This window comes from Canis lupus, chromosome 3 (genome assembly GCF_003254725.2).
Source record: "Canis lupus dingo isolate Sandy chromosome 3, ASM325472v2, whole genome shotgun sequence".
Taxonomy (NCBI): domain Eukaryota; kingdom Metazoa; phylum Chordata; class Mammalia; order Carnivora; family Canidae; genus Canis; species Canis lupus.
In genome coordinates this window covers 49,737,897-49,761,555 of record NC_064245.1, presented here as the reverse complement: position 1 = coordinate 49,761,555, position 23,659 = coordinate 49,737,897, and the positions used below count along the sequence as shown (strand labels likewise).

At 42.6% G+C, this 23,659-nt stretch overlaps 1 pseudogene; it reads left to right on the top strand.

Moving 5' to 3' along the window:
• The first annotated feature begins 2,579 nt into the window (after positions 1 to 2,579).
• On the top strand, positions 2,580 to 3,446 carry LOC112653577 (40S ribosomal protein S4, X isoform-like; annotated as a pseudogene).
• Positions 3,447 to 23,659: the final 20,213 nt, after the last annotated feature.

The window sequence follows — 23,659 nt, the reverse complement described above, 5'->3', positions numbered from 1 at the left end:
AGTTTTTATTCCATTCGCATTTTTCAAAGGTATTTTAATGGCATATGCAATTCCATCCTTTAAAGATGAAGCTCCACTATTTTTTCACTTGTACTGTTTCCAAAGGGAAATTTGTTGATTCTTAGCTTTCTTCCTATGTGCATAACATGTATCTTTTTTTTTCTAGCTGCTTTTAAGACTTTTTTCTTTATCATCACTTTTGAGCAATTTGATTATGATTTGTCTGAGAGTAGTCATGTTTCTCATGCTTTTGGTATATTAAGCTTCTTGGATCTCTGACTTTATAGCTTTCATCAAATTTAGGAAATTTAAACCATTATTTCTTCAAATATTTTTTTTTCTATCTTCATTTTACTCTTCTCTTTCCAGAAACTCCAATTATACATATATTAGGCTGTTTGAAATTGTCCTATGATTCATTGGTGCTCTCTTTTTGTGTTTTTTTTTTTTTCTCTCTGTTTCATTTTGGATACTTTCTGTTTCTATGTCTTCAAATTCACTCATCTTTTCTTCTGCCAGATCTAACTTGACTTAATTCAACCCAGTGTATTTATCTCTTGCACCTGTAGCTTTCGTCTCTCTAGAAGTTCAATTTGTGTCTTTTTAAATAACCTTCCACATCTTTAAACTTTGAACATATGGAATATGTTTAGAATAACTTTTTAATGTCTGATCATTTTCATTGGGTTCTAGACATTGTAACTTGCACTTTGCTAAGGGCTAACTAGTTTTGTGCCCCTATAAATATTCTGAAGATTTATCCTGAGATGTAGTTAAGTTTTTTTAGACACAGTTTTATCTTTTCATTTCTTGCTTTTAAAGTGTAATAGGCCCATAGCAGTGTTCAGTTTAGAGGTTACTATCCCCCACTACTGACGCAAGGCTCTTCTGTGTGTTCTACCCAATACCCTACAAATCATGAGGTTTTTTCCGATCTTCTTTGTAGAACCAAACATCATATTCAGTCCTCTGTAAACACCAGGCATTGCTCCCTCTATTCCTTTCAGGTGGTCTTTCCCTAGCTTTGGGTATTTGCCCCATAAGTACATACTGTTCAATTCAACCAGATGAATTCTTAAAGGAGAACCTCTGAAGTTCTTCAGAGTTCCCTCTCTCTCCGTGAAGCTTTCTTCCTTCCAGAACCCTATTCTGTGAATTCTGGGTACAGAATGTCTCCAGAATCTCAGCCCTCTCCTCAACTCTGTCCCATCAATTTCAGGCCATCTGTAGGCTGTATCTGGGGTCTCCAGCTCTGTACTGCAACCTGGAAACTTTTTAAGTCATTAACCATGGTAATTTAAGAGTTTATCTTTCAGGGATCACTGTCCTTCATTTCCTGATGTCTAGTATCTTTTAAACACTGTTTTATATATTTTACTGTGGCTATTTTTTTCATGTAGGAAGATAAATCTGTCCCCGGTTCTTTCATATTTGCCTAAAGCAGAAGTTGTGTGTGTAACTGGGATCATACTGAATTTTGAACCTCACTTTTTCTAGTCAATATTTTATCATAAGCTATTACCATTGGCATAAATCATTCCTAATCTATTTTTATGTTGCCATAATGCATAATATTATGATGTATAACTATATCACTTTTACTGTACATCATTCCCTGTTATCAGACTTTCTCTGGTTATATTTCCAATTATAAGTAATACTATGATTGATATTTTGGGGCACAAGTTTTCATCTACCTTTTCCAATGATTCTTTTGGACAGATTTCAAGAGCTTAAAAAATTGAGTTAAGGAATAGAAACTTTTAAAAAAGTATTATATACATCACCCTCATCATTCTCATGAAGGTTTTCTCAACCTACATTCCTAGCAGCATATATTAGTGACCATTTTATTGAATCCTCACCACTATCATTTCTCAAAATATTTGCTACTTTGATTTGTGAAATTGATGTCTTGATCTAAATTGTGTTTTCTGATTATTGGCAAGTTGAATATTTTTATGAGTTTATCAGTTTTTCTATTTCCTCTTTGTGAATTATATATCCCCATCCTTTTATTGTCTAGTAAGATATTAGAGTGTTCCAAATCCATTTGGGTGAGCTCCCTGACCTTACTTTTTTGCCAAATACTCCAGCCTTATATGAACCTACCATTCTCTTCATGGGTTTTTCTTTCTTCTTCTTTTTTTTTTTTTCTTTTTTTGGTCTTTGCACTTGCTTCTGCCTCTATCTGGAAGGCTCCCCTCTGATAATTTTAACATCTTGGCAATTCCTTCCCTCTTTCAAATCAAAAGCTGCCTTCTCAGTGAATTCCTCCTTGCCAGTCCTGGGTAGACTAAGATCTTCCTTCTTCAAAGATTCTGCCGTTGGTTTGTCATATTGGTTCACATACTCATGTGTGCATGTAAGCTCCTTGAGGTCAAGGATTATTTATTTTAATCTCAAAACTCATGCACTTTTGCTGTTAATAAATGCCCCAAAACACATACTGAATGAAAAAATGGTTAAAAGAGGGCAACTCAGACAAACTAAAATAACAGTGTTCATTCATTTAGCTGGCATTTATTAAATACTATGTGTACCAACTGAGGGAAATTTAAACCTACTTTATGCTCTTTTTGTGCCTAGCGCAGCCATGGCTTGTGGTCCCAAAAAGCATCTGAAGTGTGTAGCAGCTCCAAAGCACTGGATGCTGGATAAACTGACTGGTGTGTTTGTTCCTCGCCCGTCTACTGGCCCCCATAAGCTGAGAGAATGTCTTCCTCTCATCATTTTCCTAAGGAACAGACTTAAGTATGCCCTAACAGAGGATGAAGTAAAGAAGATCTGTATGCAGCATTTTATTAAGATTGATGGCAAGGTCCAAACTGATATCACCTACCCTGCTGGTTTTATGGATGTCATCAGCATTGACAAGACTGGGGAGAATTTCCATCTAATCTATGACACCAAGGGTCACTTTGCTGTTCATCGGATTACACCTGAGGAGGCCAAGTATAAGTTGTGCAAAGTGAGAAAGATCTTTGTGGGAACAAAAGGAATCCCTCATCTGGTGACTCATGATGCTCACACCATCTGCTATCCTGATCCCCTCATCAAGGTGAATGACACCATTCAGATTGATTTGGAGACTGGAAAGATTATGGATTTCATCAAGTTTGATACTGGTAATCTGTGTATGGTGACTGGAGGTGCCAACCTGGGAAGAATTGGTGTGATCACCAACCAAGAGAGATACCCTGGTTCTTTTAATGTAGTTCACGTGAAAGATGCCAATGGCAACAGCTTTGCCACCTGACTCTCCAACATTTTTGTTATTGGCAAAGGCAACAAACCATGGATTTTTCTTCCCTGTGGAAAGGGTATCCGCCTCACCATTGCTGAGGAAAGAGACAAGAGACTGGCAGCCAAACAGAGCAATGGGTAAAATGGACCCTAGGTGACGTGATTGGAAGTCTTTATACTTAATTAAAGATTCTACAGCATGAAAAAATAAAAAATAAAAATAAACCTACCTTATAATAATTCACTTTTAAATAGTAGTCTATTGTTTTCTAGCCATTTCTCTCATTGGCTCTGTTGAATGTTATTAATGATTACATGAGCTCAAATATTAAAATAACACTACAAATGAACTTAGAAAGCCTCTGATCTGTTCCCATCCTGCAACCTCTGCCTAAATCCTTAAAAGCAGCTAGCTTTAGATGACTATGCGTCTGCATAATGGCTTGCTGTTTGACCCCTTTTTTTCCAGCTAATTGAGTTGGCTTGTCACTGCTAAGGAAGCACATCTTCAGGCACGGCACCCACTCACAGCCCCACAGGAAAATTAGAGTGTGTTTCCTTCCCCTATGTGTTTTATCATTTGTGATGTCTGAGTGTGGAATCAATCCCTAAAGAATTTGGTAATGGCCTATTAGAAATATCACTTTCTTCAAAGTGAAGGATGAAGGTCACAAGTCTCGCTTGGTAGGGTCTTCTCATACCTCCCTCCAGTTCTTCAAATCTCCTCTCCCACATATTTGTAGGCAGTTGCAATATTTTGGGGAGGGTATGATTTACAAGAAGATACAAACTTCTTTGCAAAAGCTCCTTGCTGAGTCAGGCTTGGCTGAAAGATCAACTTTATGGAAAGCAAAAGTTCCTAAGAGGCTGCCTTTAGTCTCCAGAGAAATAATGGAAGCAAATCAATGGAGAGGTACAGACAGTACAGATAGATAAAGATAGAAATGGAGTTTCTACAGAGAGCTTCACCAGGGTGAAGTGGCATATGTAGTGTCATCCCAGGATAGGCAGGGTCCAATAATTTTTATTTTGTTTTTTCCTGAACCTCTTTCTATATGATCTGATGCACCCAAAGTCAGCAAGTCAATAACTTTCTGTCTCATGCCATGCTAAGGAAGAAATACCATACCAAATATCAGGAGTCATCTGCTTACCAAGCCATCCTACTTTAATGAAGGACTGGCCATGGAATCTCAGGACAACCCCTTATATCTCTGTTTCAGAGGTCCTCCTCCTCAAGGTATGTGGTCCACCTCACTCACTCCTCAAGGTATGTAGCAGCGTCAGAGAGCAGAGAACAGAGACTAAGAGGCCTGTCTGGATGCCACTGCCAACCCAAGCCCATTTCAAGCACCAGGGGAGTACTTTATATATTTCAAGGAAGGCCCTCCAACATGCAGAGCTTCCTGAGGCACAGGGATTAGCTCTAAGGGAATTTCTGGATAAAGATATTATAAGAACATTTCCACACAACAGGAAGCTGACCCATTTTATAAGCCCAGCACTGGATCAGAAAGTTGTTACCAGACTGCATTGTTATTGTTGCTATACTATCAAAGACTTGAGAACAGGGTCCACCTTCTGTTGTTTTCAAAACCCCAGCCCAGCACCAAGACAGACCATAGAATATTGTTGAATAAATGTTAAAAGTCCTAGTTTAGGGCATGTTTAATTTGCATTGGGTAGTAGAGCATTTTAGAGAAGTGAATAGCATCCTGAAACTAGGACAGAAGGCTTAGTTCAAACTCTCTGGGTTTCAGTGACCTCTCTTAAAATGAAGGAGTTGAACCAGCAGACCCTTAAAGACCTTCCAACTTTAGATCCTATGACTTGAATATCTATGACGGGCTCTAATCAGGGAGCAATCGTTGGCTTCCCAAGAAGCTGAAGGGGATTTAAACCAACAAACCTAGTTGCCAAGGCTTAATACATGTAGGAAACTATTCATCCACCATTGGCTACAGGCTTGGAGTCAGGTGGCAAATGTACTAATCACTCTGTCAGTAAGTTGAGTAAGTAATGTTGCACACTCCCAATATCAGCACTTGTGAGACCTGGGTGGAATTTTTTTTTGTTCCTGTTCCAAGGTATTTGAGTCCAAGTGATCTGGAGCAGACAGCTTCTGAACCCCTAATGTGAGCCCGTGCCCTGGAGACCATGGAGTCTAATTATATTGAGTGGAGAGTAGCAAAAGTCACAAAGCCATTAATGGGGAGGTAGGAGGAAATGAACACCCAGGGAGAAATTCAGAAGCTATTTTGAGAAACAGGGAAATTTGCTTCTTTGTCTTGGTGACAAAGTAGCTGAGTCACCCAATCGCTCATAATCTCAGGGAACCCATTAGCTTTGGTTGAGTCCCCACTCATCTGTCAGATAAAGTGGAATGGTGTGATGGTTGGAGAAAGCCCAGAAGGCCTGGCTCTGGGAAAACACAGTGATTTGCAGGGGAGGAAAAAGAGGAGCAGGACATTTTTTATAGCTCATAAATTGAAGATGAAATCACCATAAAGGACTGCCAATGAAGCAACACCCAGTAATCCTGCACTTAGGCAAAGCTCAAATGCCAGAGATGCCTTGAGATCGGGCCTTTGATGGGAAAAGATCACCCAAAAGTATTCTGAGCTGAGGGAGCAAGTGGGATGGACAACAGGAGGATAAGCAGAACAATTTGCTTATGAGGCTTGTCAAAGACCCATACGTCCATCTCCTGTCAGGCGTCTGAGCACAGGTAGTATACACAACCTTCAAACCCCTTGAGCCCCATGGCAACCCAGGTGCCCAGGAACCCCTGACTCTAAAGCGTATAAATCATAGCATGAGAACCCTGAGTGAAAATCTGAGAGGACACTCAGAGGGGTAGGAATATTGGAGATTCTGTCCTCTGTGAGAGTGAGACCAGCATGGTCCCAAATGACACACTTCCTGACCTCCCATGTTCTTGGGAAAGCTCAGAAAAACTGAAGGTAAGGGATGAAGGAACCAACCAGTCTGTGGAGAGTCCTGAGTCCCCTTTTCCAAACTGTGGTTCAATGATCAGGGACTACAACGAAGTTTAAGAAGACTCAACTCATTTCTGATTGAAGCTGATGTCTTTGTGGGAAGACAAGGTGGTAGAGTTTAAAGACCTGGGTGGTATACTGATGATAGCAGCTGGTAACTCTGGTTTAAAGCTTGGGTTAAATATTATGGTGTGACAATCCAATAGGATCAGAGGGGATGTGACCATGCTTTGGAAATGGTCAAGTGGATGAGCAGTGGAAATGGCCATTATTATTAGAAAAACTCTCAAGTCCTTTCTGGAAATGAAGGAACACAGGAGGCACAGCTCCTAGCAGAAGGTGTCTGCTTCAGGAACAGATGTACCCTTCTTAAGGTCACAAGATGATTCAGTCACAGACAAGCAATCCTTCTTTACCTCAATAAATTTTCCTACTTAGTGAATGTGAACAGTGCAAAGACAGCTTTGGTACAGATAAACAAACTTGTCCACAGCTCACCCTGGCCCGGTGTCATTTCTACCCTCCCAATTGCTATAAAAAGCTCCCCCATAAATTCTAAATCCCCAGCTGAATCAATCATCAGACCAAATCCTGGAAGCCTACTCAAAAACTAAGCAAAGTTTTAAAGTGAATGCTGCCCTTTGCAGACCCCCAAACTCAGCTCTTTCCCTTCTGCCGGGCTAGGTCAGTTCCCCAGACAGCTGTAAGGAAGAGAGAGAAGACTCACAAGTGTTTCCTTCCCTGTTGTGAATGATATTGTGCTCTTTCAAGCACATGGCCTCTGCCTCTCACTCTCTCTCCTAGAAGGAGTAATTTCCCGGAAGGCACCTTAGACCCTCACATGATGGTGTTCTCAGAGGCCTGCCACGTCATGTTTCAGGCATGTTTAGACATGATGGAACCATGATGTGGAGCCAGCGTGGGATCAAGGAAGAATGAGCTCATAAATATAAAGTGTCTGCTATAATGTACACTCACTAAATGTTGGCTTTTAGTCATCATTAGATAGGTGATTCACAAAAAAATTTCTTTAGTTGAAGAAATTTTTTTTAATTGAACTAAGAGCCTCCCATAGTCCAGGCACTTAGATGGGTCCCATGGAGAACAGCAAGATAAATGTAATTTGATTTCTACCTTTAGGAAGTTTAGAATTTAGAGAGAAGGCACACAGGCCAACGTAGTACAGAGTTAAATCCAGTAAATGTTATGAAAGTATGAACAAAATACTAGAGAAGCATTGAGGGAGAAAATGCCTTCTGTCTGGTAAGCTGGACCAGATGCCATAAAGTGGGATTTTTTTTTCTTCTACTGTGATATCAGAATAGAGGACCAGCACATCAAATGACACCAACATCTCTACGCCCACCGAAAACTGCTCCCCACACCTCAGTGCAGAGTTCAAGAGTTCTTAAGGAGGATGTCTAAGAGCCTGACCCCTTCTGGAAGTCCCCCCCCCAGGCCCTATACAGACTTGGGGGCCTTGTCTTTGGGTGGAGCAGAGGGAAGGACTATGTGAGGGGCAGCCAGGAACCTCCCTATGGCACCTCTGTCTGCTCATCTACCCTGCGGATGCATCTGAGTCAGTCCTGCTTTTGTCCAGCCTAAAACATTGCAGGTATGCTCAGCAAACATCACAGAGGGGCAACCACCATCCCAAAGCCACTTAACAGATGAGCAGGAGGGTAAGCAGACGGGCGACCCTCCCTGCAGCACCAGGGCAGTCAGTGGCAGTGGGGAGGGCCTTGGTGTTCCTGCAGCAAGAGAGAGGAAGGCAGACCATGAAGCCAGCCCCTTGCAGGGCCGCCCGCATCTGGGCTTCAGGACCCACGTCCGCCAGACGGCTCTGTGAACTGGGGTTTAATTGGGGTTTGAATGCTGATGAACGGTTGAAAAAGCAGCCTGGGCTGAAGAGAGGCCTAGGTCGACCACTCCATCACCTCTGCCACCGTGATGGGGCGAAGCTTTATCCTTCAGTGAGGCAGCAATGCCATTCCAGGACAAGGGAGGCGCTGAGGAGGGAGCTCCGGCAGGACCCTGCCTTTGGGGCATGCCACAAGTGGGGAGAGAGGGGTAGGCTGGAAAGAAGGATGAGAGAAGGAACCGAAGGATAGAATGGAGGCTGGGACAGGTTCTTCATTGCTCTGAAGTCAGGGAAAACCAGGTAGAGGGCTGTAGGAGTGAACATTGCTCCAGCTGGTGTGATGGTCATGAGAGAACAGGTACAAGCCAAATACATGGCAGGAAAACTATGCCAGCATGGTGGGCATTTGGGAAGTGAGGAAGGCCAGGAAGCACCACCATCCTGGGAGTGAAAACTGGCAGAGGGCCACAGAGGGCTAGCGGCACTGCTCTGCATGGCCCTTCTCTCTAGAAGGCCTGTGGTTAGTGCTTCTGTCATAAATCTCACCCTGAGTACTATATGGAGACAGGGCTTCACTGGAGGACAGCTGCACAACTAATTTTAGGTTTGTGCTGGAGAAGTAGAGCAGGTTTAATCTCCAGGGCAGGGAGGAGTCAAAGTGATGGCACTGGGCATCTGCTCCCACAAAGGCATCTGAGAACCACCCTTCCACAGCTTGCTAGCATTTGGAGGATGATATTCCGAGGGCTATTCACGTCCTCTGATGTGGGTACTGCATCCCCTTCCTGGAAGACCCCTTCAAATCACAGGTTCTGGCATCCAGGTGGAGTTGAAACAACTCATTTGGGTACATCTTAGTTACTATTTGTGGGGATGGAGTTCAAGGGAGAAGGTGAGAGTGGCAGAAATGTCTCATCAGCATTCTCTCCTCTGGCTCTGCTGCTGGATCTGAAGCAGCCAGACAAGCAGCCAGTAGTATTTGTATTAATAACAGCTAACAGTATTACGGCACATCAAAGCTCATGAGATTTTTACACATTATTTCTTAATGCCCACAACAAACCCAGGAGGTAGGACTTGACATTCACACTTTGAGGAATGTGAAAGCTCAGTGAAGAAAGGTTAAATGAGTTGCCAGGGAATCCACTAGAAAGAGGGCTACAATGCTGATCTTCAGATTTCAGTGCCTTTGTCCTTACCTGGCTGATGGGAGGGGGGCTAGGAGTAAGGTAGAAAACAAGGCAGCTGTGGGAAAGAATCCAAACGTGGAAGGAGCAGACATTTATTTAGCCTTTGAGAGAAATAGCCATTCTACGGAGGAGAAAGACTCCCCTATCATTAAGCAAATTGTTCCACGAGTATGAACCATTTAGACGGCAACAAAAATTTAAACAAACTTTAAGTGCTTATGGTCGTCTTACATATGGTGGTTTAGAAATAAAGTGCTGGAAATAAACTGTGTAAGACACTCCAGTGGTGCTTTAAGAGCTGAAGCTCATGTATCAGACAGGGTTTAAATCCCAGCTCTTCCACTTAAATCCCAGCAAATCACTTAACTTCTTTCAGCTTCCATTTTTTTCCCTGTAAAATTGGGAACAGTAATAGCACCTACCTCACAGAGAAGAAGAAAGAATCAGATGGGATAACACCTGCTAAGAGCTCAGGGCAGGGCACATAAAGAATGCCATGACCATGCTATCCATATGGTAGTAGTTGGTGAAGATACTTCTCTGTGGAGGATTGGTTTGAATTGGGCATTTGGCTCAAGAAGGGGAAATCATCATGCTCAAAATTTATCAAACAGACCAGAAATGCTGAAATCAGCCTGAGGTCCCTGAAAGGTTCTTTTTGTCATTGCAAACCCCCATGGATCCCTGGTTTTTCCCATGGTACCTTGATCAGATCTGTGCCCGAATTCAACTTGCTTTGCAGCAGAAGAGCAAGAGACAGAGCAACTTGACATAAGTCTCTAAGAAAGGGACTTTTATGCACTGCTGCTTACTGTGCCCCAGCTCAGCCTGAGACAGGAAGATAATGAAAGCTATCAGTGCCCCAGAAGGGAATAGTCTAGTACCAAGTTTGGCTGGGAAGACTTCCTAGAGCCTTCTCTAGGCAGCCTTCCAAAGAGCATGGCACCCACAAGGCAAGAAGGGATAACTGGGTGAGACTTCTATGTGGATGGGCCCAGCAGACAACACACAGATTTTCACATAGTGACAGAGAGGCAACCACATACTCCTGAGCTGCCAAACAGACAAATGGAAACACTGCCAGATTAGAGGAGGTCTTGTCACTTGAGTAGAAAGATACAAGTTCATAGGCTGATGACCAAAGGACGTGTTGAGACTGCAGGTATCCGCAGCGAAGGTCCACCCACACCAATAAACACCACGCAAATCTGAATCATACATATCTGAATGGACACAAATGGAAGTTTAAGAGAAATGAAAGCACAATACAGTGCTCATCTTTTTTTTTTTTTTTTTTTTTTTTGGTCACTGAGTTGGTGACTCTGAAGTTCTGTATTATTAGCTGAGAATGCCTTGGTAGAATTAGATTGACTCCCACCTGCAGTACACTTGCTCTCCAGAGGTTTCTAAAGTGAGGAACATAGAATACTGACTCCCCCCAAAAAAGATAGTCTTCATATAAGACCAGTTCCCTGGCCAAATCAGGTTTGGAACATGGTGTACTATAGACCCACCCTGGATATCCTGGACATGTTCAGGCTTTACAATGGCTCAGAGAAGTCTCACCGTAAAGCAATCTGCATAACTTTGTTGAATCCGGTACTTCTCGATATATTTGAAGAGGAAATTTTTTAACTGAAATAGAATGTATTTCACTCTAGGAATTGCTGGCGTGGAGAGCCACAGGTAAGGATGGATGATAATGGCATTACAGTGGTGACCCAAGAGAAAATAGTCAGCTGGAACAAGAGTCTAAGATGGATGCTGAGATGCAGAAAAATCTCATGGCTGGGCATGGAAATGCTACTTTGCCAAATGACCCCATATATCTCAGAAATTGGCTGAATTCTTTCTAATATTCTTTCAAGGTCCTCGCTGAGTCACTCCCATAAATGATGGATCTTAATGGTTCCCAATATCTCCTCATGTCTAACCATTTCTCTCTGTTTAAGTTTGTGATTCACGCCATTGCAGCAAGCAGGGCCAGAGAGAGCGGCTGAGTCTCATTTTCCAATAATAAAAGTACATCTCAAAGGCAGCATGCAGCCATGATGGACTATGCCGAGGCCTGGATCTCATACCGAAATCTAACTGGCTGGCTTCTAGAGATGCCCTGAGGAGCATCACCTCAGCCTGTCATCTCTAGACTATCTTTTAAGGGCCACAAGAACTATGTAGAATTGCTATGAGTAAAAGGGCTGAATTACCTGAAGACTTTGGGGAAAAAAAAAAAAAAAAAAAAAGATGGGCCTTTAAGTCAGGAAAATTTGAGTTCAAATCCCAGCTCTGCCATTTCTTAGGATTGTGACCTTGGATAAGGCTCTCTCCTCATGGTTTCCTCATCTGAAATGAGGGTAATAATATTCCCCTTCAGGGTCACCATGAGGATTAGGGGAAATGATGCCTGGGGCAGGGCTATGCTCATTGAAATAGGATAGTTATTTTACCATATCTCCAAGGAAGAGTCATCACTCAACTGGAAGCATCAGGAGAATATACATGAGGCTTTCTCCATCTCTGCATCTATTAGAAAGAGGGAAAAAGCACTACAGAAGTGCCCTGTACCTGATTATTCGGGTGCGCTTCTGCGTATAAGGGGTGATAACCTTGAAAAGCAGTTCCATTGCTCCATTTATTCCCAGCATGGCTCCCGTGGTAACTGAAAAAGATAAAATCACAGTAGTCATTGAACCATCTGAATCAGAATTATTTTCAGCATTACAGAGTAGGCCAGAAAGATAGGGGAGTTCCATCATCTTCCTTGCCACAGGCCACTTAAAAGCAGAGAAACTTTTTGGGTTTTTCATCCTTGGCTTGGAAGCAAAGATCATGTGCAAAGCATCCATTATCTTTTCAAACTATCTTCTCAAAGGGGACGCAAGCCATGAAATTATGTGTTTCATTCCTGATGGCTCGATGTACTTCTCCATTGTATTCTTACTCAGAATAGTCAAGGCAAGTGCCAAGCAGAAGATTTTTCTGAAAGGAGGTCTTTGGGTTTCAATTCAAGTGGTTTCACTCACTATCAACTTCCCACATGATACATACGCTCATGCACACATACACTCACGTACACATAGGAGCATACCCACATATATACACTGCCAGTATCCTATGAAATACTTCCTTAGACACATTCTGCTATTGGGAGACTTCACAATGGAGAAAAGTCATAGGTGGATGGGTTAAGGTTTAGTCCAACTTGGGCTGACTCCTTTAAACTGTAAGGGGCAAGCTAATAAAGAAGGCAACCCCCTTTCTTTTGGACCCTGGTTCCAAGTTCCCCTACAACTTTCGTAGCTGGATCTCCAATGACTGAGTCTAAGACTTAACTGTGCCCCATCTATTAGCATGTCAAGGGAAGAATCAATTCTTCCTCATCAGAGATCACTAGCCTGGGAAATTTTTGCCTTTTTTGCCTAACTGGATGGTTATTTTTTTAAAAGAGCCATAGATCTGAATGATGGAAAATAATAGACAACGATATCTGGTCAGCCAGGGGCTTCCAATCTGTATTTTGGACCCAAAAACTCTGGGTATCACGCTCATCTCCAATGATACCTTGGCCCCTCTGCAGCATCCCCAGTTCCCCACTCCATCAGCTTACTTTAGGAAGAGTTCTGATCATGTCAAAAAATGAGACGCTACAGAGACAAAATAGAATTAGTTTGGGAGGGGGCGGGAATTTCAGTGAAAGAAGGAAAGACAAGATTTTCTATCATGTGACTCTCTTATCTCTTTCCTCTACCACAATGGGGTGCTGAAACTGAGCCCTAGGAGTACCCTGTGCTTTGGGCCAGCCTTGTTCTAGGAAACATGAGTGGTAACAAGGGGTTCATGGGGGCAAAAAAGAGAGAGAAACAAGGAACGCTTATCCTGGCTTGCTCCAAGCCTCAGGAAAGAAGGATATGTGGAAATCTGAGGGCTCGAATATAGTTCATCCCAATACAGTCCACCAGAGAGAGACTGAGGCTGATGTCTTAGTGATTACAGAGACTGTGTTCCTGGAACATCCTCTGTGCATATGTCCCTCCTGAGGCTGGTACAGGCAGTAACTGCCTGAGTCAAAATTCAGAGATTTGGCATCCTACTCCTGCCCATCAATCTTCCACTCTCATGGCTACTAACTCAGTCCTTTATTTCTAAACTGGGAAAACATGCTGGAGCACTCTCTTGGCAAATCATTCAGCAAAATTCTAGTATTAAGTAGAGTTAGGGAGGATATAGTTTTAGAAACACAGATTGTAACATGGAAGACTTTAGACTTGGAACTGAAAGATTGAAACAATAAGAAACCCTCCCCTCCCTGAGTTCTTCCTTGCTGGCTTCCTGCCCAGGGTCAGACCTCTGGCAGCTCCATCAACATCCCCACTGGCCAGGAGAAAGCTGCCGAAGGGTTCATTGGCTGTAGCAGACCCATTATGGCTCCAGCCAACTCCTTCCACAGATAGAGGCTGTTTAGAAAGCTTTCTGGAACATTCAATAGTGACTAACAATTCACCAAAGAGACAGCAATCAATCCACAGGCTTCATGAACTCTGCTTGCCTCTCATCAGTGAAGTCAATGTATAGAGAGTGGTAGTACAATTTTTAAAATATCTTATGAAATAATTCATTGGTACAATAAATGTAGCCTTAGAATATGAGACAAATGGCCACCTCCTCATATCTGCAGGCAAATCCCAACATTTTTTAGAGATCCTTGCTAAAAGGAATTCCAGATCTTTATAACCAATATATATAATAAGAAAGGTAAATTATTCAGCCTATTTTTTCTTTAGGAAACAAAAATGAGATACATCAAATCTTACACTGCTGGCAAGCCCTGGATGGTGGCACACCCTCTGGCTGCTTGTTAATGAGAGCTGTCCTTTACATAAAGCCACAGCTCCTCACTTGGGTTTTCCTTAATTAAAGATGGGTTTATACAGACCTTGTCAGCCTCTCCCAAAATTTCTCTGATTTTCTGGTCAACATATATGAGTGTGGGGAGAGGTTCTGAACATGGAGTCAAGGACCTATCTTGTGTTTTCTTGAACATATTTTCTCTTTATGGGTCCTCCATTGTTATTAATGAAATTAACCAATGAAATATGACCCCACTAATTATCTTAGTAGTTCTGAGGATAGTTAGGGGGAAATGTCACCTCCTCATTCCTCTTACGAGTGCTCTTCCTATTGTTTCAAAGGACTAATTGAGCAGCTACCATGTGACAAACATATCCATGAACATCATCTCACTTATCCCATCTAAGTCTAGGAGCTCCTATTACCAGTATAATTTTACAAAGGAAGAAACTGAGGTAAACACACTATGTGCCCATGCCACAGGACTCCCAAGAAATGAAATCAAGTTCAAAGCCAGGTCTTCCTGGTTCTAAGCCATGTTCTTTCCTCTAGAGAACATTACATCACTTTCATTGTGCAGGAAAGGGGCTCTGAAAAGAGAAATAAAGTCTGTGCTCATTCTACGTGAGATGGGAGATACAAAATCTAATCTGTTCATAGGAAGTGTCCCCATATGGAGAGTAAACATGAGTTTTGGAGTTAGAAACTCAGCCCCAAACTTGTCTGTATAAACTCAAGCAATTACTTCTCTCTTCCAAGCTTCATTTTCCTCTTCTTGGCTATAAAATGGTAAATCTGAATAAAGGATTGTTATGATAATCTGAAATAATCTAAATCAGGAGACAGCAAATAAGTATGAACCTGTGTACTATGAGGCATCTAGTTACTTGAAGGACTATGTTGAGAAGCACTGGGAGATAAAACAAGGTAAAGGATGTTTTGGTAAAGGATGCTGTGATCAACAGGCAACTTTAGGGACATTGTGGGGAGATCTGTGATGTGAAGATCATTCTTGACATTGCTCTATTCCTTGAATATGATAAGGCCTGAATAAAGCCCAAAGTTCTCTCCTGCCATAGGTCTTTTTCACCCTGTAGTAGTAATTAATAGAGAAGCCCAGAATACTATAAAGTGTGGTCTGAAGGGTAAACAATTCCAACATCTCACTAGAGGAATGAGCTCAAGAGTTCTACCTGGCTGAGGAAAAGACAAAGAAAGAACTTCTTACGTCTATAGCTTCTAGAACATGAGGCCCCTCATGGCTTATTTATATTATTGGGACAATATACATCCTCCACCTATACCTTCCTTCCAACTCCACACCCTAAATGGTTTCTAGGTGTCCCAGCCCAAGTCTGGAAGCTACCCAGAGAGCCACAGTTCGAGTCACTTACCACTAGCGGCGAACACACGCAGGGCCCAGAGACAATGAAGGAGGTTCTGGCTATGGGACAGGTTTTTTCTGGCCAGAATCAATGTCACATCAAGTGCTTCCAATTCCAGTGCCTTCTGTCCAAACTTTTTATCTAGGAACACAAGTCAATCCATCTTAGCTGCATTTCACATTAATTCTGAAGGCTGCACAATACATGAGGAATGGGAAAGCAAAGATGGTAGAGGCAAGAGAATGATCATAGCCAATGAAATTTTTTGTATCTAGCAGAAAATGCTACTAAGTATGTCCCCATTGGAACCACATGGCTCAGAAGAGCTAAGGCAGGGTATATATAGGGCCTATTCATTCCTCAAGTAATATTTACACAAGGCCTTCTGGGTTGTATGACTCATACACCCTGTATGGAAGCATGTTTCTGGTTGTTCTCAAACATGAACTACAGTTTAGTAGGGTATAAATTTCTCCCTTTAAAGCAGTTCTGGAATATAAGATACTTAAGGTACATAACATTCAAATGCAATGTGTGGAACTTGATTGGATCCTTCTTTGAACACATCTGGTATTGCTCCATTGGGAAACATTCAGAGAAACTGAAATGAGTATAAATTATACATGCATTGTTAATTTTCTTAGATTTGTAATAGTGGTATGGGGGTGATATAGGAAAATGTCTCTTTGCAAAGATATACACTCAAACATATGTAAGAGCAAAATTCTATCTGTAATTCCCTTAATCACTATCAGGCTCATCGCAGGTAGAAATGAGTAAAACAGAGACAATATCCTAAACCTGGTTTACCACTATCCACCTCTAGACCAAAAGACACCAGGAAAGAGATGGTGACCAAACGAATATGACCCATCCCCTTCACCAGAACAGAAGCATTTATCAGGCTCCATTCCTGAGCAGCCAACTTCATTTCTGTTCTGTTTGAGTCAGTCCCCACAGCCTGCATGGCAATAGTGAGGGCTACAATCTGGTGATGGCAGAGGCTGTGGTGATATAAAAATGTCACTAGTGATATCCAGGTCCATAGTTTGGAAATCAGGGTCCTGGTACACCCCTCATCTCTCCCTCTCTCCTATGAAAGAAACTTCATGACTCTTGTTTGTCAGGCCTCTAGCCCCACATACTAAGCAGGTGACATACCACCTCACTTAATCCTTACAGCAACCCTAGAATTAAGTACTGATAACTCTGTTTTGTATATGAAGGACCAAGCGTTCAGAAAAGGTAAGTAAGTTGCCCAAGGGCACATAGCTCATTAGTGTCAGGGCCGGAGCAGAAACTTGGATTTGACTTTCTCAGTCTATACTGTCTACTACCAGGGTAGACATGGTGTCTTTTGATCTTTTTCTAAAGTTCACTTGGCCATTCTTTGCTTTGCTGACTTCTTTTCATCCTTCAAGTGTTGGCTCAAATCTCACCCCTCCTTGGCCACACCATCTTGGAGGAACATCACCCTTGTTTATCCCTCACAGCTACCAGCTAATTATCATCCTCTGCTATTACCTAGTGAATTATTCACTTTCTGCCCTTCCCCACTTGAATGTAAATTCCATGAGAGTGGGCCCCTTATCCTTGTTGGTCACAAGTGTTCCCAAAGCCTACCACAGTGCCCAGCCCCAGGAGGCATGTAGTAAACACCTCCTGAATATTAAATGAATGAGTTGTATTGGTTTGGTCTAGAATGCGCCACACAGGTGTGTTAATGTTTGGGTCTTAGTCATTATTTGTGGAGTGTTGAATGGACTCAAAGCAGAGATCCAGACAATGCAAGGTCAGAGTGTCCCTGAGCCCTTGCACCCTTAGATGCCACTGCCTGCATGGAATAAGACAGGTCCACACTTCACAGCACCTGAGCTCCTCCACTATGACTTAGATGAGACTGTGCACAATTGGAGCTTAACTGTTATGATGAGTTTGCAAGGGTTACATGAATCCTGAGTGCTCAGACTTTTTTAACTGCATGCCAAGAAGTTCTAAGCTTTTGTTTTTTTAAGATTGTATTTATTTGAGAGAGGGAGAGAGCACAAGCACAGGGAGCTGCAGAGGGAAAAACAGAAGCAGGCTCCCCACTGAGCAGGGAGCCCAACGTAGGGCCTGATCCCAGGACCCTGGGATCATGACCACTTAACCGACAGAGCCAACCAACCACCCCAGGAAGTTCTATGGTTTTAGGAAGGTGTTTCTAGGTCTTCTCTGAGGAAAAAGAATAGTTATGAAGCATAAGTGGAAACAGTCTAGGTCCCCATCTTCCCTTTTACTAGGGAAGCTCTGCTTCCATGTGATTTATAGTAATAGGCTGAAAATTCACCCCCCAATATTCATGTCTACCTGGAACCTCAGAATATTATCTTATTTGGAAGTAGGGTCTTTGCAGATTTAACTGGTTGAGATGAGGTCACACAGATTTGCATGGGCCCTAAATCCAGGGACCAGTGTCCTTGTAAGAAGGAGAGGACACAGAGTAGGATACCATGTGAAGATGCAGGTAGAAATTGAAGCAGCGTGTGTACAAGCCAAGAAACACCCAAGGTTGGCTGGAAACACAGAAGCTAGCAGAGGGGCAAGGAACAGATTCTCCTTCACAGCCTCCAGAAGGAACCAACCCTGCCAACACCCTCATTTCAGACTTTCCGGCCTCCAGAACTGTGAGAGAATAAACTTCTGCTGTTTTGAGCCACCCAGTTTGTGATCATTCATTATGGCAGCCCCAGGAAACTCAGGCACTTATATAACAAACTTCCACACAAGATGCTTCTTGTAGAAATATTCTGTTTGTTGTTGAAGTGATTCAGAACTGCCTGGGAGTATCTCCCCTTGGTCTTCCATATGCTCCATGCCCCATGTAGCCCATGCCCACTCAGGGCCCTGCCCTAGCACTGTACCTGGGATTTGCTGACATCCAGGACAATAAAATGATCTTTCCTATGGGGCTGGTCTTGACACCAGCACCAAAGCGTCTAGGACCTCCCTGCACTTCCCCAAAAGAGTCTCCCAAATGGCTCTCATGATAATAACCCCACAAGTGCCTTTTCAGCTATCTTCAAGTCTAAGGGGTGTGGGTACCTCGTAGGCCGACTTTGGCCAGCAGTCGGAAGAGAGGTAGGAGGATGTCATAGTCTGGAGAAGCTGTCCTCGCTGTGTCCACCAGAGTCTGCAGAAGGGCCTCACTGCCACCCTTACTGACCATGTAGCGAATCCTTCGGTCTGTGCCTGAGGGAGAGAGCAGAGGAGAGCAAGGCCCCAAATAATCATCCTCATTTCCTAGAGCAGAAAGCAGACCTCACAGACAGAGACAGAGCAAGTTTATTGGCCTCAGAAACCAAAATTGTGTGGTTTCTGAAGCAACTGGTGTAAATCTGTGCTTTTAGGTTAAAGGATTACAAAATGGAAAAATAATGGCATCTTTAAGAACCCAGGTGTGTTCATCTGCAACAGCTGAAATGAACAGAATCCACTTTTCCTGAGAACCTGTTGAGTCTCAGTGCACGTATGTGTACTTGTGTATGTGGGTACATAAATATGCATGGAGGCTTACCTAGAATCATATCCTTAATGGAAGAGGGAATATCAGTACCCCTCTGGTATAGGCTTGAATCCTCTGTAACCAGATTTGGGATGATAGTTTATCTGGAATAATTGATTGATGGTATAGCAATTTTATGGAACTAGATAGAGTGCTTCTTTAAGAAACAGACATCCAATCATCCATGTCAGGAGTTTTGAAAAGGGCCTGGAGCTACGATAAGGTATATTGATCTTCCCACCCAAGAATAGTTGCAAGCAGGGACCTCCCCCACCTTGCCCCAGGACAAGCTCAAAAGCAATGATTTCATTTCAACTTGGAAGGAGACCCCAGTGATTCTCCACACACTGCCACAGTTGATCTAACAAGGTGGCCAATAGGGTGGGACATTATCAGCAAAAAAGACCCTCTGGTTTTTTTCATCCCAATGAACAAGAACATCCTCTAGTAAAGGAGTAGTAATCAGCACCTATATCAGAGGGAGAATTCCAAGGTTTCATTACAAGTTCCAGGCATCTCTAGACAAATTGAAGGAGGCACCATCCCAGAAGATAAGTGGCTTCACCTACAGAGGGTACTGCACTCAGAAGGCTGCAGAGAAGTCATCCTGACATTTGAGGACGGCAGAGCCTGTGGAGAACCTCAGTATGCCAGGACCCTTTCTCCTGGCAACTATAACCAGAGGCCCGGTGGCTTAGGGGGAACATTCACTTTGGTATTATCTGTTTGGTGTTCATATTTATTCCTAATGCGATATGGCTGCCATATGCAGAAATGAGCAAATGTTCAAATGTCCAAGGAGGTATATTTCCAGGACCCTCACACTGAAGTGAGCTAGCAGAGGCATGCCCCAGTTAACTAGCTGATTCCAGTGTAGTGAACTGTCATCTTTTCTCTGCAAACGTAATAGCTCACCACACTGCCAAGACCAGTTCCTGCCTCATATTCCCATCTGCATTAGACATGTTAGGAAGTTGCCAATACCTGGCTCTCTAAATGGGCCAATGGAGGGGGAATAGAGGAAGGGGAAGGGATAGGGTCATGAGAGCTATCTCTCTCTGACGACAGCCACTGGAGGATTTTGGGATCACCATAGATGAGTAGGATACCATGTGAAGATGCAGGTAGAAATAGCGTAGAATAACCAGCCATAGCCAAATTTCCTCCTAAGTTTGGGTCACTATAGAGTGGGTGACAAGCCTGAAGAACCTTGACTAAACCTGAAGTACAACCAGCCCACTTTACTCTGGGTCTTATTAACCTCAATGAGAAATATGGGCTGGTGAGTCTGTCTCTGACAGAAAGCTTGAGCTGGAGCAACTCAACCCCCACCATGAGGCCATACAGTTTCTGGGACACACCACAGCCACATGCCCCAGCCTCCTCTTACTCACCGACTGAAAGCAGATCTCCAAGAACCTGGAGGATGGTCAGGATGGACTGCTTGTCAGAGGAGCTCTGCAATGAAAACACAGACAGCCATCTTTACAAAGGAATGCAAAAGGAGAGAAGTGGTGTGATCAGGGACGCCTGTGGACACAGCAGAGCTGTGCTCCCTTCCCTTGAGAAAGACTTCTGGCACTGAGAAATGTTTGAAAGGGTATTCTTTTAATGGAGGAGACACAGAAATAAGGGTCCCAAGGGTTCTGTCTCTATATTTAGCCTCCAGGACCCCTTTTGGGGGACCCATTTTGTGGTAACAGCATGAGGGATGAAAGAATAAGCAACGAACATCACTCCTATGTGGAATTTAAGAAACAGAACAAACAGAGGGGAAAAAAGAGAGAGACCAACCAAAAAGCAGACTTTCACCTCTAGAGAACAGACCGGTCACCAGAGGGCAGAGAGATGGGAGGAGGGGGGAAACAGGTGATGCGGATGAAGAGCATACTTATCATGATGAGCAATGAGTAACAGAAGTGTTGAATCCCTATGGCACATACCTGAAACTAATATAACACCATATGTTAACTATACTGCGATTAAATTTTCAAAAAAAGAAAAATGTGTTTCTTAAACAGAAGACAAAAAGAATAAAGAATTAAAAAGAATAAAAAAAGAAGCATGCTATGCTATACTTTACGCAGAGGCACCAAGTGAGAAGGAGCTTTGCCAGCTTTGTCATTTATGCCAGCAGGCTGAGATTTGTTTGAAACACAGGGCAGAGAGCAGAAACAGAAATCTGCTTCAGTGTTCTGAGGGAAAGACTTCCCTGAGTAGTAAGGATGAATTCTTATTTTCTCAAGAGAAACCTGAGGTAGTACCAAATGTCATCAGGTAGATGTTCTAGGGGATGCTTGCAATGCTTGATACTCTCCCCTCTGTTATAGAGAAGACAACACTGAGGTTCCAAAGGGAGAACTGGTTCAAGACCCCTGACATGACCCAATGTATAGCCCAGGCCAGGTTACTAAAACTTAGACCAGTGGTCTTTGCACTTTTTTTTTCTTTTCCTTTTCTTTTCAATCTCAATAATTTATTTATCTGCTTGTTGAAAGTTTGTACACTTAAAAACCATCTTCCCAATTCCCAGGCCCTGTTACTCTCTGCTTTACAAATTCAGCTTTTTCATATTCCACACATAAGTGATAATCCTACAGTATTTGTCTTCCTCTGCTTGACTTATCTCAGGTAGCATGATGCCCTCAAGATCCATCTATGTTGTTGCAAATAGCAGGATTCCCTTCTTTGTCATAGCTGAGTAATATTCCTCTGTGTGTGTGTGTGTGTGTGTGTGTGTGTGTGTGTTCTTTATCCATTCCTCTGTTGATGGAGCTTTGTTTGTTTTCATGACTATTGTCAAGCATGCTACAGCGAACATGGGTATGCAAATATCTCTCCAGGATTCTGATTTCAATTCTGTTGTATATATACCTAGAAGTGCTATATTATACAACTCAAGAAAATGAACTTGAAACAAATAAAAGATTTAAATGTAAGACCTGAACCTATAAACCCCTAGAAAAGAAAAACATGCATGAAAAAAAAAATCCCTGACATGAGTTTTGGCAACAATTTTTTGGGTAAGACACCAGAAGCACAGGCAACAAAACCTAAAATAAACAACTGACAGTATAGTAAAGAGCTTCTGCACAGCAAACAATCAATAAATTGAAAAGGCAGCATGAGAGAAGATATTCACAAAGCAAATATCTGATAAGTGACTGATATCCAAAATATATGTAAAAAATTAATACAACTTAATAGCAGAAAAACAAATAATCCAATATTAAAATGGACAAAAGACCCGAATAGATATTTTTCCAAAGAAGACATACAGATGGTTGATATGTACATGAAAAGATGCTCAACATCACTCATCATCAGGGAAATACAAATCAAAACACAGGAGAGATCACTTCACACCTATAACAATGGCTTTTATCAAAAAGCCCAGAGAGAACAAATGTTGGCAAGGATATAGAGAAAAGGAAACCCTATATGCTATTTTTTCAGGTAGGTTATTTAAGGCAAAGCTTTAATCTTCACATTAGTAGATCTCCTGTTCCCCATCTGCTTCAAAGACCTCAATAACTCCCCCCTTACATGTAAGATAAAGTCAAAGCTCCTTAATAGGGTTTCCAAAGCTCCTCATGGTCTTATCCCACTTACCTCTCCAGCTTTATTATTCATGACTACACCTCTGCCCAAAGTATATCCTTCGGCAATGTAGAACTACTTATTTCCTGCCCTACCATGTAAGTTCTTGCCTCTGTATCTGATCACACTGTTCCCTCTTCCTGAGGCCTGCTCAATACCAGCTCATCCTTCAAGTGTACCAGTGAATTCCTGTAGGATTGTGATCCCCCTCAGACTCCTGAAAGCTGGGTTTGGGATCTCTTTATTTTCCACATCACTTGGGCTACCTCTGGCAGCACACACACCACACCCACCACACCCACCACACACCATGGTACTGGCATGCTTCCCACCCTACTCCCACTAGATATTAATCTTTAGAGGAAGGACCAAGATATGTGTTTATCTGTATTCCCAGCACCTGGGACAGGGGCTGTTCCAAGGAAAGTGTGTAGTGTTTTTCAGAATGCAACCAAACTGAACCATAAAGGAGCCTTGAAGTCCAGTACCACACCCCAAGGCAGAGTGGTATTTACATTTTCTCCAAGCCTGAGCTTAATATCTTCTAGTAACTCACACTTCAAAACCCCAGCCAAGACCAGGACTAGGGCGAGGCAAGTGAGGCACTAGCTTGGGCACAAAACTGCATTTTAATTTTAAAATGCAGTTATCAAGATAAATAATATTTCAATGCTATTATATAGCATTGAAAATCAAAGTCAATGTAAAAAATATACATAATGAGTAAGGGGCACCTGGGTGGTTCAGTTGGTGAAGCATCTGCCTTCAGCTCAGGTCAAGATCCCAGGGTCCTGAGAACAAGCCCCATGTGGGGCTCCCTACTCAGCGAGGAGCCTGCTTCTCCCTCTATCTCTCCCCCACTGCTCGAGCACTCCCTCCTTCTCTCTCTCTCTCAAATAAATAAATAAAATATTTTTTTAATCCATAATGAGCAAAATAGCAAAATTTAGCTCTTTAACTCCTATTCCAGGTGTGATGAGACACTT